Below are 20,108 nucleotides of genomic sequence, written 5' to 3'. Positions count from 1 at the left end.
ACTAAATAAACTCCCTCACATTCTTTATTTTTTTTTTCCACAGAACAACTTTTAATTGCTTTAGATGCATGTCTCTGAACAGAAGCTCATAAGGAGACGTGGCCTCCAAGTTAATTAGCAAAAGAAATTAAGATAATTTGCCAAAAAATGTCCCGCCACAAAATTTTCCGTTTTCCCCAAGGCTTGTAGCGAGCATTTCCATATAAAATAAGGTAATAACAGTTCATATTCTCCAATCTCTCTACTAAATTCAACACAAATGGCAGTTCTTACTCATGAGCAACCACATTTTGTGTTATTTCCTCTCATGGCACAAGGCCATATGATACCTATGATAGACATAGCTCGATTATTAGCACAACGAGGTGCTATTATCACAATTCTTTTAACACCCTCAAATGCCAACAGATTCAATACAGTCATTACCCGCGCTACAGAAACAGGACTAAAAATTCAAGTAATTGACCTCTATTTTCCAAGCATAGAAGCAGGGCTACCAGAAGGTTGCGAAAACTGTGACATGCTTCCATCTATAGATATGATGAAGAATTTCTTTCTTGCTACTCAAATGCTTGAGTCGCAAGTAGTAGACTTGTTGCGAGAATTAAATCCATTATCAAGTTGTTTAATTTCCGATATTTTCACGACCCGGATTTTTCACTCTCGGGAGTCGTGATGACGCCTACTAATGTGAGCTAGGCAAGCCAATTATGTGAACAGTTTACCTTTTTAACCCATTTTATATTCATTAAGAATTGCGAAGGGATAACATTTAAACAACGGAATATAACATAAGCGGAAGAAAAACAATAAGCTATCTGAACATGAATATCTAATATAACTGTTTGAGTCTCAACTACCCAGAACTGGTGTCACAGTTTCACAGACGGTCTAAGAATACTACACATAGAGGTCTGAAAGAATTAAATATAACATTGTCTCTGGAAATAAGTGTAAGAAACAGGAAAGTAGATAGAAGGAGATGCCAAGGCCTGCGGACGGCTGCAGGACTACCTCGGGTCGCCTGATGATCAAGAATCAGCAATCTCACTACGGTCCGAAGTCCACAACACTGGGGACTGCACAAACGAGTGCAGAGTATAGTATCAGCACAACCTACCCCATGTGCTGGTAAGTGCCTAGCCTAACCTCGGCGAAGTAGTGACGAGGCTAGGATCAGACCACCAAATAAACCTGTGCAATTATATAATATGCAATGAAAAGTAGAGCAGAAATAAATAAGTAAAGATGGGAGGAGGAAACATGCTTCGGGGAATAACAGGTAAAAACAGAATATCAAGAGAACTATAAAGAAATCAAAATCCAACCACTAACAAGAATAAGGAAAATAAAGGCAGATTTCACTTTCTTTTCACATCTTGTTTCAGGCGTGCAACCCGATCCCATATCTTGTGTCTCGTGGCAGGCGTGTCACCCACTCCCATTTCCTTATATCTCATGGTAGGCATACCGCCCGCTCCCATTTCAGTATATCTTGTGGTAGGTGTATCACCCGCTCCCATTTTAGTATATCTTGTGGTAGGCATACCACTCGCTCCTATTTCTTTATATCTTGTGGTAGGCATACCACCCGCTCCCAATTATAATATTGTTGCGGCATGCAACCCGATCCATATATAATATTTTTGCGTTGTGCAACCCGATCCATATATAATATTGTTGCGCGCGTGCAACCCGATCCATATATAATATTGTTGCAATTATAACGAGTGTCCCGACAAGGGATCAATAAGGTCTACACTATCCCGACAAGGGATTCGACGGCATAAGTAATTACATCCCGGCAATGGAGAAACATCTATAGCCAAACTTGTTACAACACCTAACTACCTCAGCTATAACCAAACTTTTTCCAACATCTAACTACCACAGCTATGACCAAACTTGTTCCAACATCTAACTACCTCAGCTATAACCAAATTTGTTCCAACATCTAACTACCACAGCTATAACCAAACTTGTTACAACACCTAACTACCTCAGCTATAACCAACCTTGTACAACATCTAACCACCTCAGCTATAACCAAACTCGTCACCACACCTAACTAGCTCAGCTATAACCAACCTCATTCTGACACCTAACTACCTCAGCTATACCCATAATCCCCACCCAACACAAAGAATTCTCAACCTAAGCATTCGTAATATCATTTAAGAACACAATTCAAGGGAACCACAACTCAACAATAGCCCAGCAAGGGGGCAACATAATGATCTCTTCTCTTTCTCACTTTTACTTCACCATTCACTTCACAACTCGAGCCAATGCTCTAGAGTTTCAATTATCACTTATACTTTCACAATTCGTTATACAACTGGAGCCAACGCTCCTCAATGTTCATAGGTCACAAATCTTTTCCACAACTTTACACGACGAATAGAAATCTTCACCAAGGCATGAATAATACAACGAAGTCATGAAAATCACAATATAAGACTCACGATCACGCTTGACACCAATGTATAGATACTCGTCACCATGCCTATACGTCATACTCAATAAGAAGCAACTAGCAAATAGGACACAACTCCTAATCCCTCAAGCTAAGGTTAGACCAAACACTTACCTCGATGCCACGAACACAATTAGCGATTCAATTATAGCTTTACCCCATGATTCCACCACCAATTCGCTCGTATCTAGTCACAAGTTACTTAATTACATCAATAAACGCTAAATGAATCAATTTGAATGCATGAAAATCAGTTTTCTAAAGTTTTACCCAAAAAGTCAAAAATTGCTCACGGGCCCACATGGTCAAAACCCGAGGTTCAAACCAAAACCTGATTACCCATTCCCCCACGAACCCAAATATATGATTTGTTTTGAAATCGGACCTCAAATCGAGGTTCAAATCCCCAATTTTTGAAAAACCTAGGTTCTATCCAAAACACCCAATTTCCCCCAAGAAAATCATTGATTTGATGTTGAAATCATGTTAAAAGATGTTAATGATTGAAGAAGACTAGTTAAAAATGACTTACAATTGATTTAGAGAAGAAGGAATCCTTGAAAAATCGCCTAAGTGTGTTTATGTTTGAGGGAATATGAAAAATGGGTTTTAAAATCGGCTAAGTATAAAAGTTGTTGATCTCAGTTATGGCAATTGCGAACTGGGATTCGCAATTGCGAACCCTTCAGAAATGCTGGACCTTCGCATTTGCGACACATTGGTCGCATTTGTGATCACTAGTCAGGCTGGGAAGTTTCGCATTTGCGAAATAAAGGTCGCATTTGCGACAGCAGGGGCATCGCATTTGCGATGATCATCCTCACATTTGCGAGAAGGGGCTGGCCTGGGCCTACTTTGCAATTGCGAAAAACCACTCGCATTTGCAATATCGTAGCTGCAATTTCTGCAATTTTCTATGTTCAAAAATGCATCCCGTGGCCTATCCAAAACTCACCCGAGCCCTCGGGGCTCGCACCCAAATATACACACAACCTCAAAACCATCCTACGAACTTATTCGTGTAATAAAATCACCAAAATAACCTCAATAACAATGAATTAAACCTCAAAATCATAGATAATGGCTCCGCATATCGAACTCGGACTCCCAGGTCGATGTCTTAGGAGGCTGACCTCTCCACTGAACACGAACAGAAGGAAAACTCTTCGATCTCAACTGACAAACCTACCGGTCTAGAATAGCTACCGGCTCCTCCTCATAAGACAAATTTCTGTCCAACTAGACAGTGCTAAAATCTAACACGTGGGATGGATCGCCGTGATATTTCTGAAGCATGGACACATGAAACACTGGATGCACGACTGATAAGCTCGGCGACAATGCAAGTCTATAAGCCACCTCTCCCACTTGATCAAGAATCTCAAACGGGCCAATGAACCTAGGGCTGAGCTTTCCCTTCTTCCCAAATCCTCATCACGCCCTTCATAGGCGACACTCGAAGTAATACCCGCTCACCGACCATGAAAGCCAAATCTCGAACCTTGTGGTCGGCATAACGCTTTTGCCTGGACTGAGCTGTACGAAGCCTATCCTGAATGATCCTGACCTTGTCCAAGGCATCCTGAACCAGATCCGTACCCAACAACCGAGCCTCTACCGGCTCAAACTATCCAACCGGAGACCGAAACCGCCTACCATATAAAGTCTTATAAGGAGCCATCTAGATACTCGACTGGTAGCTGTTGTTGTAGGCAAACTCCAGTAAAGGCAAAAACTGATCCCACAAGCCTCCAAAGTTAATGACACAAGCTTGGAGCATATCTTCCAAAATTTGGATAGTTCGCTCGGATTTCCCATCTGTCTGAGGATGAAATGTTGTACTCAACTCAACCTGTGTGCCCAACTCTCGTTGAATTGCTCTCCAGAAATGCGAGGTAAACTACGTACCTCGGTCCGAAATGATAGACACGGGCACACCATGAAGACGAACAATCTCCCAGATATAGATCTCTGCCAACCTCTCGGATGATTAGGAGACTGCCACAGGAATGAAATGTGCTAACTTGGTCAACCTATAAACAATGACCCATACTGCATCGAACTTCTTCCGAGTCTGCGGGAGTCCAACAACGAAATCCATAGTAATCCGCTCCCACTTTCACTCGGGAAGCTCAATCCTCTGAAATGAACCACCAGGCCTCTGATGCTCATACTTAACCTGCTGACAATTCAAACATTGAGCCACATATGCAACAATATCCTTCTTCATCCTATGCTACCAATAATGCTGTCGCAGATCCAGATACATCATTGCAGCGCCCGGATGAATAGATTACCGGAAACTATGGGCCTCCTCTAAAATCAACTCCCGAAGCCCATCTAAATTAGGCACACACGCTCGACCCTGCAATCTCAAAACACCATCAACATCTAAGGTAACCTGCTTGGCACCTCCACGTTGCCCCGCGCCTCTAAGGACACACAAATGGAGATCATCATACTGTCGATTACGGATACGCTCCAATAACAATGAACAAGCGACTGTGCAAGCTAGAACATGGCTGGGCTCAGAGACATCCAACCTCAGAACTGATTGGCCAAAACCTGAACATCCAAAGCAAGCGGTCTCTCACCGACCAGAATATAAGCAAGACTGCCCATACTGGTTGACTTCCTACTCAAGGCATCGGCCCTTCCCGGGTGATATAAGATAGTGATATAATAATCCTTCAACAACTCCAACCACCTCCTCTGCCTCAAAATCAACTCTTTTTGCTTGAACAAATACTGAAGACTCTTGTGATCCGTGAACACCTCACATGCCACGCCATACAGATAATGCCTCAAAATCTTCAATGCGTGAACAATAGCTTCCAACTCCAAATCATGAACCGGATAGTTCTTCTCATGAATGTTCAACTGCCGCGAAGCATAAGCAATGACCTTGCCATCCTGCATCAACACTGCACCAAGCCTAATATGAGATGCATCACAATAAACTGTATAAGGCCCTGAACTTGTTGGCAAAACCAACACTGGTGCCGTAGTCAGAGCTGTCTTGAGCTTCTGAAAGCTCGCCTCACACTCATCCGACCACCTGAACTGGGCACCCTTCTGGGTCAACCTGGTCATCGGGGCTGCGCTAGATGAAAACTCCCCCACGAACCGACGATAGTAGCCTACCAATCCCAAGAAACTCCGAATCTCTATAGCTGATGCTAGTCTAGGCCAGTTCTTAACTACGTCAATCTTCTTCGGATCAACCTGAATACCCTCTGTTGATACAACATGACCCAGAAATGCAATTGAACTCAACCAAAACTCACACTTCGAGAACTTAGCATATAATTGACTATCCCTCCAGGTCTGAAAAACTATTTTGAGATGCTGCTCGTGCTTCTCCCGGCTGTGGGAATAAATCTATATGTCATCAATGAAGACTATCACGAACGAATCCAAGTAAGGCCTAAACACTCGATTCATCAAATCCAAGAGCTCATAATTCCCGTACCTAGTGCGGAAAACTATCTTAGGGACATCGGATGCCCTAATCCTCAACTGATGGTAAACAGATCTCAAGTCAATCTTTGAAGATACCTTCGCACCCTAAAGCTGATCAAACAAATCATCAATCCTCAGCAATGGATACTTATTCTTGATTGTAACCTTGTTCAACTGCCGGTAATCAATACACATCCTTATCGACCCATCCTTCTTCTTAACAAATAACACCGGCAAACCCCAAGGCAAAACACTAGGTCTAATAAAACCCTTATCAAGCAAGTCTTGCATCTGCTCCTTCAACTCTTTCAACTCTGGCAGGGCCATACGATACGGTGGAATAGAAATGGGTTGAGTGCCCGGAGCCAAATAAATGCAAAAATCAATATCCCTGTCTGGTGGTATACCCGGCAAATCTAAAGGGAATACCTCAGGAAAATTACGAACAACGGGCACAGAATCAATAGAAGGAACCTCAGCACTACAATCACGAACATATGCCAAATAGGCCAAACACCCCTTCTCGACCATACGTCGAGCCTTCACAAAAGAGATAACACTACGGGTAGAATGACCAGGAGTCTCTCTCCTCTCTAAATGAGGCAAACCCAGCAAAGCTAAGGTCACAATCTTGGCATGACAGTCCAAGATAGCATGGTAAGGTGATAACCAGTCCATCCCTAATATGATACCAAAATCATCCATGTCCAGAAGAAGCAAATCTACACGAGTCTCAAGACCTCCGATAACCACTATACATAAATAATGGACGCAATCCACAACAATAGAATCACCTAGGCATGACCAGATACGTCGTAAAATAAAACCGAAGCTTCTCTACCACAAACCAGAACAGTACCTTCACCTCCACCTCTAATACATTTACCTCCACCTCTAGCATCTCTACCTCCACCTTTATTACCTCTACCTCCACCTCTAGCTAACTGAGCGAGCTGGTCGAGTCCCTCAATGAACCTCCCCACTCTCTCTCATAGTGGGAATTATAGTAAGAGCATGATGAGACAAGTTGATGAATCTGATCTCGTACTGAGTAACAGTCATAGAACCCTACTAGAGACGCTCAAACTTCCTCCGATAGACATCTCTCTTGATGGGGAGAAAATTCTCCAGAAATAGCTGCATGGACTGTCCTCAAGTCAAAACTGATGACCTAACTAGTATAGCCAATCAATAATCTCTCCAACAGGTCTTGGCGGATCCAGACAAGTGAAAAGTAGCAAAATCGACTCCATTGGTCTCCACGATCCCCATGTTTCCTGAGAACCTCATGACATCTGTCTAGATAATGTTGGGGATCCTCAGAAGATGCACCGCTGAAAGTAGTAGTGAAGAGCTTGGTGAAACATATCCAACCTCCACAAAGCCTCCGAAGACGTAGCTGATCTATCACCGGTCTGTGTTGTTGTTTGGCTGAATAAGCAGTACATGACCTCGCCATTCATGAAAGGACAAGGGTAGGGGTTTCAATTTAGCACTAAGAGAACAAAATTGCACAACGGGAAAGAATGAATGTGACGTTTTTCCCAACTCTATAGCCTCTAAAGGATAAATACAGACATCTCCGTACCGATCCCTCAGACTCTACTAAGCTTGTCTGTGAACTGTGAGACCCATGTAACCTAGAGGTCTGATACCAACCTGTCACGACCCGGATTTCCACCCTCGGGAGTCGTGATAGCGCCTACTAATGTGAGCTAGGCAAGCCAATTATGTGAACAGTTTACCTCTTTAACCCATTTTATATTCATTAACAATTGCGAAGGGATATCATTTAAACAGCGGAATATAACAAGCAGAAGAAAAACAATAAGTTATCTGAACATGAATATCTAATACAACTATTTGAGTCTCATCTACCCAGAACTGGTGTCACAGTTTCACAGACAGCCTAAGAATACTACACATAGAGGTCTGAATGAATTAAATATAACACTGTCTCCAGAAATACGTATAAGTAACAGGAAAGTAGATAGAAGGGGATGTCAAGGCCTGTGAACAACTGCAGGACTACCTTGGGTCGCCTAATGATCAAGAATCAACAATCTCATTGCGGTCTGAAGTCCACAACACATGGGTCTTCACAAAAGAGTGCAGAGTGTAGTATCAACACAACCGACCCCATGTGATGGTAAGTGCCTAGCCTAACCGCGGCGAAGTAGTGACGAGGCTAGGACCAGACCACCAAATAAACATGTGCAGTTATATAATATACAGCGGAAAGTAGAGTAGGAATAAACAAGTAAAGATGGGAGGGGGAAACATGGTTCAGGGAATAACAGGTAAAAACAGAATATCAAGAGAACTATAAAGAAATCAAAATCCAACCACTAACAAAAATAAGGAAAACAAAGGCAGATTTCACTTTCTTTTCACATCTTGTTGCAGGCGTGCAACTTGATCCCATATCCTGTATCTTGTGGCAGGCGTGCCACCCGCTCCCATTTCTTTATATCTCGTGGTAGGCATACCACCCGCTCCCATTTCAGTATATCTTGTGGTAGGCGTACCACCCGCTCCCATTTCTTTATATCTTGTGGTAGGCGTACTACCCGCTCCCAATTATAATATTGTTGCGGCGTGCAACCCGATCCATATATAATATTGTTTCAATTATAACGAGTGTCCCGACAAGGGATCAATAAGGTCTACACTATCCCGGCAAAGGATTCGACGGCATTAGTTATTACATCCCGGCAATGGAGAAATAGCTATAACCAAACATGTTACAACACCTAACTACCTCAACTATAACCAAACTTATTCCAACATCTAACTACTACAGCTATAACCAAACTTGTTCCAACATCTAACTACCATAGTTATAACCCAACTTGTTACAACACCTAACTACCTCAGCTATATTAAAACTTGTTCCAACATCTAACTACCACATCTATAACCAAACTTGTTACAACACCTAACTACCTCAGCTATAACCAAACTTGTACAACATCTAACCAACTCAGCTATAACCAAACTCGTCACCACACCTAACTACCTCAGCTATAACCAACCTCATTCTGACACCTAATATCATTTAAGAACACAATGCGAGGAAACCACAACTCAACAATAGACCGGCAAGAGAGCAACATAATGATCTCTTCTCTTTCTCACTTTTACTTCACCATTCACTTCACAACTCGAGCCAATGCTCTAGAGTTTTAATTATCACTTATACTTTCACAATTCGTTATACAACTGGAGCCAACGCCCCTCAATGTTCATAGGTCACAATTCTTTTCCACAACTTTACACAACAAATAGAAATCTTCACCAAGGAATGAATAATACAACGAAGTCATGAAAATCACAATAGAAGACTCACGGTCATGCTTGACACCAACATATAGATACTCGTCACCATGCCGATACGTCGTACACAACAAGAAGCAAATAGCAAATAGGACACAACTCCTAATCTCTCAAGCTAAGGTTAGACCAAACACTTACCTCGATGCCACGAACAGAATTCACGATTCAATTATATCTTTACCCCTTGATTCCACCACCAATTCGCTCGTATCTAGTCACAAGTTACTTAATTACATCATTAAACGCTAAATGAATCAATTTGAATGCATAAGAATGAGTTTTCTAAAGTTTTACCTAAAAGGTCAAAAATCGCCTCGGGCCCACATGGTCAAAAACCGAGGTTCGAATCATAACCCAATTACCCGTTCCCCTATGAACCCTAATATATGATTTGTTTTGAAATCGGACCTCAAATCGAGGTCCAAATCCCCAATTTTTGAAAACCCTAGGTTCTACCCAAAACACCCAATTTCCCCCATGAAAATCATTGATTTGATGTCGAAATCATGTTAAAAGATGTTAATGATTGAAGAAGACTAGTTAAAAATAACTTACAATTAATTTGGAGAAGAAGGAATCCTTGAAAAATAGCCTAAGTGTGTTAATGTTTGAGGGAATATGAAAAATGGGTTGTAAAATCGGCTAAGTATAAAAGTTGCAGGTCTCAGTTATGGGAATTGCGAACCCTTCAGAAATGCTGGACCTTCGCATTTGTGACTTCTGCATTTGCAACACATTGGTCGCATTTGCGATCACTGGTTAGGCTGGAAAGTTTCGCATTTGCAAAATAAAGGTCGCATTTGCGACAGCAGGGGCATCACATTTACGATGATCGTCCTCGCATTTGCGAGAAGGATATGGTCTGGGCTTACTTCGCAATTGCGTAAAGCCACTCGCATTTGCGATATCGCACTTGCGAGCCAGTCTTCGCAAATGCGAAGCCTGCAGGCCTGCTATGCTCAGCTGCAATTTCTACAATTTTTTAAGTTCAAAAATACATCTCGTGGCCTATCCAAAACTCACCCGAGCCTTCGGGGATCCTACCCGAATATATACACAACCTCAAAACCATCCTATGAACTTATTTGTGTAATAAAATCACCAAAATAACCTCAATAACAATGAATTAAACCTCAAAATCATAGAATTTTCTCAAACTTCTCAAATATCAACTTTAGCAATTTAGGTCCGAATCACATTAAATGACATCCGTTTTTCACCAAATTTTACAGAAATATCTTAAATCATATATAAGACCTGTAACGGGCCCGATACCATCATCTTCTAATAAAATTTCATTTCAAAACCTTATAAATAATTTTAGAAAATAATTTCTTTCAAAAATTCATTTCTCGGGCTTGGGACCTCGGAATTAGATTCCAGGCATACTCTCAAGTCCCATATTTTCCTACGGACCCTCCAGGACCATCAAATAACGGGTATTTGGATCTCATCCATTGTTAATAGGTATTTGTTTATTTACTTAATCATCTATTTCCGTCAGTTATGATTCGCGAGCAGGGTATTTGTTTATTTATGTTGACCGCGTCGCATGTATGGTTCGCGAGAGGGGAAATAGATGCATCTATGGTTCGTGTTGTTCGACCCTCGGCAGTGCACATTTTATATTAATGTTGGATCGGGCCCGTACGACCTCGACATGATTTGTGCATGCATGTATTGCTTGCATTGAAACTTATTGAAGTTGTTAATGCTTCTTCCTGGCTTGAGAATATATGTGTAAATGATGACAAGGAACTTGGAAATTTCCTATAAAATAAAGAATTGTTTACTTGCTTCATTCTATTGAATAGAAATCATGTTTATAAAAATCCACGATTTAATACTGTGACGACCCAAAGGGTCATCACCTATTTTCGTACCCATTATGTGCTTCCGAGGTCTTGAAAACATCATTTAGAGTTACTTTGATTTGCGTGCGCAGTCCGGGCGCATAGCCACAAAGCTTAAATATGAAATTATGTGAACAAATGTTAAGTTTTGAATTTAAAATGAATAAATTTGACTTCGGTCAATATTTTAGGTAAACGAACCCGGTCCCATGATTTTACGGTCCCGGAGGGTCCGTAGAAAAATGTGGGACTTGGGCGTATGCCCGAAATCGAAATCCGAGGTCCCAAGCCCGAGAAATAATTTTTTAAGTGAAATTGTTTCCAGAAATTAATTAAGGAAATTTGAAATAAAAACTGATTAGAAAGCAATGGTATCGGGCCCGCATTTTGGTTCAGGTGCCCGGTACATGTCTTACATATGACTTGAGTCACTCCTGTGAAATTTGGTTAAAACGGACGTCGTTTGACGCGATCCAGACCTTAATTGAGAAATTTGATGTTTAAAAGAGTTTTGAGAAATTTTAGTGATCTCGAGGTTTAATTCGATGCTCGTGATGTTAGTTTTGTAATTTGATTACACGAATATGTCCGTAGGATGTTTTTGAGGTTGTGTGTATACTTGGGTTGGAATTTCAAGGGCTCGGGTGAGTTTCGAGTAGGTTCCGGGATGCCTTAAGCTTAGAAAGTCAGGTGTTGCAGGTTCAGGAAGCCAGAGTCTCTGAACCCTCTATTGCGGTATGCGAGAAATCGCTTGTGACCGCGGAGGGGCCAACGCATCCGCGGTCGCCTTTGTGCAGTCCGCGGTGGAAGTTGTGCGGCCGCAGTCGCCTTTGTGCGGTCCACATAGGGTGCTGAACTGCAGGTCTTCAGGAGGGGGCTAGCGCGGCCGCGGTTCGCGGTGGAGGCTGTGCGGCCGCAATCCTTTTGATGCGGTCCGCACTGGGGGTCTAAGAGGGGTATAAATAAACGGCAATTTCAGTTATTTTTCACTTTTCAAAATCCCAAAACATAAGATGCGATTTTTCAAACAACTTTTCTTCTCCAAAACGTTGGTAAGTGATTTGTAACTCATTTCTTCACTCCTTGACATCTTTTAACATGATTTCAACTTCAAATCAAAGATTTTCATGGGGGAAATTGGGTGTTTTGGGTAGAACCTAGGTTTTTCTAAAATTGGGGATTTGGACCTCAATTTGAGGTCCGATTTCAAAACAAATTATATATTTGGATTCGTGGGGGAATGGGTAACCGGGTTTTGGTCTGAACCTCGGATTTTGACCACGTGGGCCCGGGGGTGATTTCTGACTTTTGAGTAAAACTTTAGAAAACTCATTTTCATGCATTGGGGTTGATTCATTTAGCACTTATTGATGTAATTAAGTAACTTGTGACTAGACTCGAGCGGATTGGTGGTGGAATCAAGGGGTAAAGCTATAGTTGAGACTTGAGTGGTAATCAAGGCATCGAGGTAAGTGTTTGGTCTAACCCTAGCTTGAGGGATTAGGAGTTGAGTCATACTTGCTACTTGCTACTTGCTTCTTGTTGAGTACGACGTATAGGCATGGTGACGAGTATCTATACGTTGGTGTCAAGAATGACCGTGAGTCTTAAATTGAAAGTTGTTGTGTTCTTAAATGACACTTGGGTGCTTTACTTAATGATCTTCGATGATTGAGCATTTTCATTAATTGGACCGAGTACCAGCTAAGTGAGATTGGTTATAGCTGATTCTCCCTTGCCGGAATGACTATTTCGATATTGTTGTTCCCTTGCCGGGAAAATTATAATATTGTTGTGTTCCCTTGCCGGAATGACTATTTCGATATTGTTGTTCCCTTGCCGGGAAAATTATAATATTGTTGTGTTCCCTTGCCGGGAAGTTATTATATTATTTATGTTCCCTTGCCGGGATTTCTTGTGATTGTGTGATGAAATGAAAAAGGGAGAGGGTGGTACGCCTACCACAAGATATAATGAAATGGGAGCAGGTGCTACGCCTACCACAAGATATAATGAAATGGGAGCAGGTGTTACACCTACCACGAGATATAATGAAATGGGAGCGAGTGGTACGCCTACCACAAGATATAATGAAATGGGAGCGGGTGGTATGCCTACCACAAGATATAATGAAATGGGAGCAGGTGGTACGCCTACCACGAGATATGATGAAATGGGAGCGGGTGGTACGCATACCACAAGATATACTGAAATGGGAGCGGGTGGTACGCCTACCACAGGATATATTGAAATGGGAGCGGGTGGTACGCCTACCACAAGATATGAGGAATAGGATCGGGTTGCACATCTGCAACAAGATGAAACTGAAAGTGAAAGTTGCCTTATTTCTCTTTATCCGTGTTAGAAGTTAAATTGTAGTTTCCTTACTATTCTTTGATATTCTGTTTTATCTGCTACCCCCGGAGCATGTTTCCCCTTTCCCAGCTTTGATTGTTTATTACCTTTTTACTTTTCTGTCATATAGTATATAACTGCACAGGTTTATCTGGAGTCTGGTCCTAGCCTCGTCACTATCTCACTGGGGTTAGGACCAAACACTTACCAGCACATGGGTCGGTTGTGCTGATACTACACTCTGTGCTCTTTTGTATAGATCCAGGTCTTGGACAGCAGCAATAGCGCGGGAGCCAGCTTTCAGTCCAGTGAGACACCGAGGTAGCCTTGCAAGCATCTGCAGGCCCGGCGTCTCCTCTATTTTTATTTCAGTCTGTTATCTCATGTATTCGAGACAAACAATTTATATTTTTCTTTCAAATGGTTGTATTTAGTACTCTTAGAAGTTCGTGAGTAATGTGACACCAGTTCTTGGGTAGAGGCATATGTTCATTTCCGTATTATTGTTCAGTTTCTTTAATTTAAGTCTTCCGTGTATTTATTAAATTCCGTTATTTTTATGTTATCACTGATAATCGTTAAAAGAAGTGATTTGTTAATGAAGTAAGCTATTAAAGATTGGCTTGCCTAGCTCACATTAGTAGGCGCCATCACGACTTCCGAGAGTGGGAATTCTGGGTCGTGACAAATACAGTATTGATATGTCATTATTGGACCACTAGTAAGTGTCGAAGTCGAACTCTCGTCTCTACTTCTTCAAGATTAGACGGGATACTCATTGGGTACACGTTATTTTCGTACTCATACTACACTTCTGTGCATTTTTTGTTGCACAGGCACACGCATCTCTAGTGGCCTAGTAAGCCTAGCAGCATGGTTGACACGAGGACCTAGGTGAGCTACATTTCCGAGACAACCCGCAGCCAGAAAGCCTCTTTCAGATTACTGTATTTATTTTCGGTCTAATATTTTATTCCGTAAGGTTGGATTACATTTTTTCTTAGAAATTGCTCATGCACTTGTGACATCTGGTTCTGGGATGGTTATAGGACTGTTCAATATTAAATTTGGTTAAAAACATTTCCTTATTTCGATGAATTTCGTTACTTGTTGTTTAAATGTATAAAAGGAATGATTTCAATAAGTGTTAAAACAATAAGTTTCTAGTTATTTATTGTTGGCTTGCCTGACAACGGTGTCCGGTGCCATTATGATCCTTAGTGGATTTTGGTTCGTGACAGATATAATTGGTAACAACCATCTGTGACGACCCGACCTGTCGTCTCATGAGTTACTATATCGTTCGTCCCATTTTCTGCTTCCTCATGTTTCATTATCGGTATTGGGTGCATTAGAATTTATTTGGAGCGATTTTGATAAGAAATGAGACATTTAGTCTCTTATAAGAACGTTTAAGTTGGAAAAGTCAACCGGATGTTGACTTATGAGTTAGAGGGCTCGGATGTAAATTTTGACGGTTCGTTTAGTTCCGGGAGGTGATTTGTGACTTAGGAGCAGGACCGGAAGTAATTTTGGAGGTCTGGTGTTGAATTAGGCTTGAATTGGCGAAGTTAGTATTTTGGCGAATTCCGGTTGATAGGTGAGATTTTGATCCGGGTGTCGGAATGAAATTCCGAGAGTTGTTATAGCTTCATTGTGTCATTTGGAATATGTGTGCAAAATTTCAGGTCATTCGGACATCGTTTGGTCGGGTTTTTGATCGAATGTATGTTTTAGAAGTTTTAAAAGAACTTAGGCTTGAATTCGATATAATTTGATGATTTTGGCATTAGTTGAGGTGTTTTGACGATTGGAGCAAGTTTGGATAATGTTTTAAGACATGTTAGTGCTTTTAGTTGAGGTCTCGGGGGCCTTGGGTGTATTTCGGAAGGTTAACGGATCGATTTAGGCACAAAAAAAATAAAGCTGCTGCATTTTTTTACAGCACTGTGAACAGTAGTTATGAACAGTGCCCCGTAACAGTATCCGTGAATAGTGACGTGAACAGTACCCCGTAACAGTATCCATGAATAGTACCCCGTGAACAGTACACGGGGTGAACAGTAATTCCGAAAAATTCTGGGCAAAATGTTTACATTTCATTCGCGAAAAACACCCCATTTCTCCACCATTTTTAGTCATTTTGAGAGCTTTTGGACGGGGATTGAAAGGAGTTTCAACTAAGATCGATTGGAGGTAAGTTTATGAGTTAAATACATGATTTTATTGAAGAATCATCCTAGAAATCCATGAAAACATAGCCAAATTATAAGAAATTAGGGCTTGAGATTAAAATTCTAAATTTGGGATTTGATGGGCCAAATGGACTCTGATTCTTGTGAATTTGGTATGTATAGACTCGTGGTGAGATAAGGAACATTTTGATGTAAAAATTTTTAGATTTTAAGACGTGGGCCCGGGGCTCGGATTATGCAAATTTCGTGATTTTTGATATTTTTCGAGTATTTTCGATTGTGTTATATTCCCTTAGTCTATTGTGATGTATTCGTTGTGGTTTTGGCCAGATTCGACGCGCGAGGAGGTCGATACAAAAGGAAAGGGCATCACGGAGTAGTATTTGGCCGGCTAGAGGTGAGTAATAGATGTAAATGATGTCCTGAGGGTTTGAAACCCCAGAATTTCACATTTTAACGCTATATTGAGGTGACTTGCACACCGGATAATGGGCGTGGGGACGAACACCGTTGGGGATTGTGACTTGGTCCATCCCGAGAGATATTTTACTACATTTTTGGTTGAGACATATACTTTATTATTGTGAATTGGGCTTGTTTCCATGTTTGGGGCCTTGTGCAGACCTGTATAATCCTTAGGGGATTTTTGACTGGTTTTCGTCACTTATTTTGTTAAAGAATTTATATCCTCAGTCATGTTTCCAATTGTAGGCTTCTTGCCAATTATTTGAATCCTTCAGGGATTGATATCACTGCTTTCACATATTTTGCATATTATTTGACCTCAGTCCAACGTTTTAAATACTGTTTTGCAAACTCAGCCATTTTTCTAAGATTTGAAAACTTAAATGATATTTCGGGCTGAGAACTATTGTTTTCCAAATGCCCAAGGGGCTTATGATGATTTCTGAACTGAGCATGGATCGGGCTACGCACCGCAGCTGTGTTATATTGATATTGAGGCCTAGAGCCTAGTTGATTACATTAATATTGAGGCCGAGAGCCTGGTTGATTACATTGATATTGAGGCTGAGAGCCTGGGTGATTATGCTGAGATTGATATGAGGCCGATGGCCTAGATTTAATGCCACGAGATGGCTTGATATTGCGCTTGGGCTGTAGGAGCCCCTCCGAAGTCTGTACACACCCCCAATGAGCGCCGTCGACGATAAATAAATATGGATGGCTCGGGCTGCACGCCTCAGTGGGTACCAGAGGGTACCGTCATATGCATTGCATTGAACTCATGCATTTATTCTTTATCTGCATTATCTGCCATAATAATTATGTGCTCTTATTTCATTGACTGGTTGCTTTATACTGTTCTGAGCCTGAGGGGCTGATACTGTTCTGAGATATTGAGCCCGTGGGGCAGATTTCTACTTATTATTTTGATACTGAGCCCGAGGGGCAGATTTCTAATTATTATTTTGATACTGAGCCCGAGGGGCAGATTTCTACTTATTATTTTGATACTGAGCTCGAGGGGCAGATTTCTAGTTATTATTTTGATATTGAGCCCGAGGGGCAGATTTCTACTTGTTGTTTTGATATTGAGCCCGAGGGGCAGATTTCTACTCATCATTTTACTGCCAAATTACCTGTTTTACTGGTTTAAAAGAAATTTCACATGATGTTTCACTGAATTGTTATTTTAAATGATTTCACTACTTCTGTATAGAATGTTGTGTGCCTTAACGTGTTTTCTTACCTTCAGTAATTATTTATATTTATTACTCACTGGGTCGGAGAACTCACATTATTCCCTACACCATGTGTGCAGGTACAGGTATTCTTGAGGCATAGAGCGAGTTTTCTACTGTTTAGTTTTCATCGGAGTTATCGAGGTAGCTGCATGGCGTTCGCAGACCCGTTTTCTCCCTTATCTTCTGTTATTTATGATATCTTCAAACATTGTTCCTAATTCCATACTTTGTAGAATTTTAGTAAACTCTGTAGTAGCTCATGACTTGTGACACCCCGGTTAGGGCTTAGTTGGGTTGGATTTCCGTATTTTATCTATACTTTCTGCTATTGGATATTATTAAACCATGTTTATACTATAATTGTGTTAATTAATTATCTTAAAAGGATGAATTGGTTTGAATGGCTGGACTTGTCTTCATGAGAGGCGTCATCACGACCAGGTTCGGGAATTGGGTCGTGACAAGTTGGTATTAGAGCCTAGGTTACTAGGTCTTGCGAGTCATGAGCAGGTTTAGTAGAGTCTCGTGGATCGGTACCGAGACGTCTGTATTTATCCTCGAGAGGCTGCAGAACCTTTAGGAAAACTTCACATTCTTGAATTCTTATCGTGCGTCCTTGATTCAGCTTGAAAAGTAACTCTTACGATTCCTTCCACATGTTCGTATGCGCGAACGAGCACTCAGTATTCGATTTACCTTGATGGCTTGTAATTCCCCGATAGAAGGGCGAGATGTGATCTCGGTGAGTTTGATGTTAGGCTAGTCTGGAGGACTTGAGGCCGGATCTTGCCTATGGCTTGAGCACTGAGGTGCTGATTGTGCGAGCAAGTGTTTTGAACCTTTATGTTCGGTATTGTCCCTATTAGTGGGAATCATGGCTGGATAGCTACGTGAGGAGTATGATAGTACTGCGAGATGTATCTATATGACTTGGAAGTGACGAGGAAGGTCTACTGGATGATAGATGAACTATTGAGTGTATGATTTCCATTGTGATAGGATGTGTAGTCCCAAGTTATGGGTGCGTGAAGAATCTTTTTATGTCTCCTATTTGGAGTGAAGTAAATTTCATGTTACAGTATGAGTTTAGACTCAGGAAGATTAAGTGATTGTGTAATGTGTATGGCAGTGGAAGGTATACAAAAAATATTAACTAAAGGTAAAGCTAGTGGGTAATTGGCTTATGAGGGGAATCTATTTGTCATACTAGTTAGATAAGTCTGGGAGCTGAGATCGCTTCTGTAAATGTATTATGACGAAATCGTTGAGTCAAGGAGACCACCTTGAGGGTAGAAAACATCAAAGAAAGAATATGTTCTTACTCGGTTGAATAGCCCAATAATGGAGGATTGAAATGTATTTTCTATGTGTTATGATTCAAATAGGTGCAACGCATGTCCATTTATCAATTTTTATAATATAATACATGTAATATTGAGATTAATGTTGTTTATATGCATTGTGATGCTTTGTCAAGTTGTGGACGTGTTGTTAGGATGGTTTTGGTGATTCTCTGGCAGGTGGATAGGCCCAATTACAAAGGAAACTCTGCTGAAATTTTTGAAAAATTTGGGACTTAGTAAAAAAAAATTGTCACCTAAAGAGTGGGCTTAACGGTTGTGTGAATGAATGCAAAAATTGCAGAAGAGTTAAAATTTCCGATGATTCGTGTTTCCACAAGCTTATGAAGGAGTGAGTTTAATCTCACCATGGTATTACGGCAGCAATAGAGTATATGTGTTGTGATCTATGGCTTCGAGCCAAGTTGGGGAGCTTGCTATTGGTTAGCGGATTGTACGGTTATGTACTATGTTAGTTCCAATTTGATGGATGCTGGTGAATCAGTTCTGGTTGTGGAAATTAGGCCGAGAATGGCACGAGTGAAGGAAATTTTTTGACAAGATGTCATGAGCTCGAATGAGTAGGAGATAAGTTTCGATGTTTACGATAAGTTGGAATTGTCTTCAGCGACACCTAAGATCGGTGTTTTGTAAAAAGGTTTTTGCGTCCCGGTTAATGACTGTTGATCGCTCTTCAGCATTAGTGCGATCGATGGTTTGGAGGTACGCTCCAGATATTGTTGTGGTAGGTTGTGGGAGTGTGTCTTACGGGAAGATTATATAAGTGTGGCATGTGATCACTTGATTGATTAAAGATGTAAACCAAGTATGAAGTTTGTGATGGTGTCGTTAAATTAAAGATTCATTCCTGGAGGGCACTTGGCATATTGGGTTGTGAACTGGGGAGGATTACCCCAATTATGATTGTTGTTCTTGTGTGTTATGAGAAAAATGGGAGTTATTATGGACCTTTGAAAGGTTATCAAACTAGTTCAGTGTGATCAGAATCGGCTTGAAGTCGATGGATAGATTTAATGTGAATAATGGCTCTATATCAGGCCAGATGTGTGCATTTTAGTAACGCGGTCCTCATGGAGGAGTAGTTAGGTTGATGTTTCATTGTCAGATATTTCGCGTAGTGATACATTGCGCCGTGTGAGTTGTGAGACGACTTGAGAAATTGCTATGTGTTGAGAATCTGTGTAGGAATGACGTTATATGAGCATCTTGGCTCTTGAAATTCAGATTGTACATCGCACCTCAGTTGTGCTTGAGTTTTGTAGCTTATAACGCTATATGTCCCTCAGAGATATTATTATGCACTTAGCATGCTTACGACTGATACTCGGTATTTTGTTGTAATGAGCAAATTTGGCTCAATATGC

At 41.1% G+C, this 20,108-nt stretch overlaps 1 pseudogene; it reads left to right on the top strand.

Annotated features, from left to right (window-relative positions):
* The first annotated feature begins 259 nt into the window (after positions 1–259).
* Positions 260–20,108, top strand: part of LOC104211253 (UDP-glycosyltransferase 73C4-like) — a 36,587-nt pseudogene continuing 16,738 nt past the window's right edge.

The sequence above is a fragment of the Nicotiana sylvestris genome, chromosome 7 (genome assembly GCF_000393655.2).
Source record: "Nicotiana sylvestris chromosome 7, ASM39365v2, whole genome shotgun sequence".
Classification (NCBI taxonomy): Eukaryota; Viridiplantae; Streptophyta; class Magnoliopsida; order Solanales; family Solanaceae; genus Nicotiana; species Nicotiana sylvestris.
The sequence above is the reverse complement of the archived record's forward strand: the minus strand, read 5'-3'. Positions and strand labels throughout refer to the sequence as shown.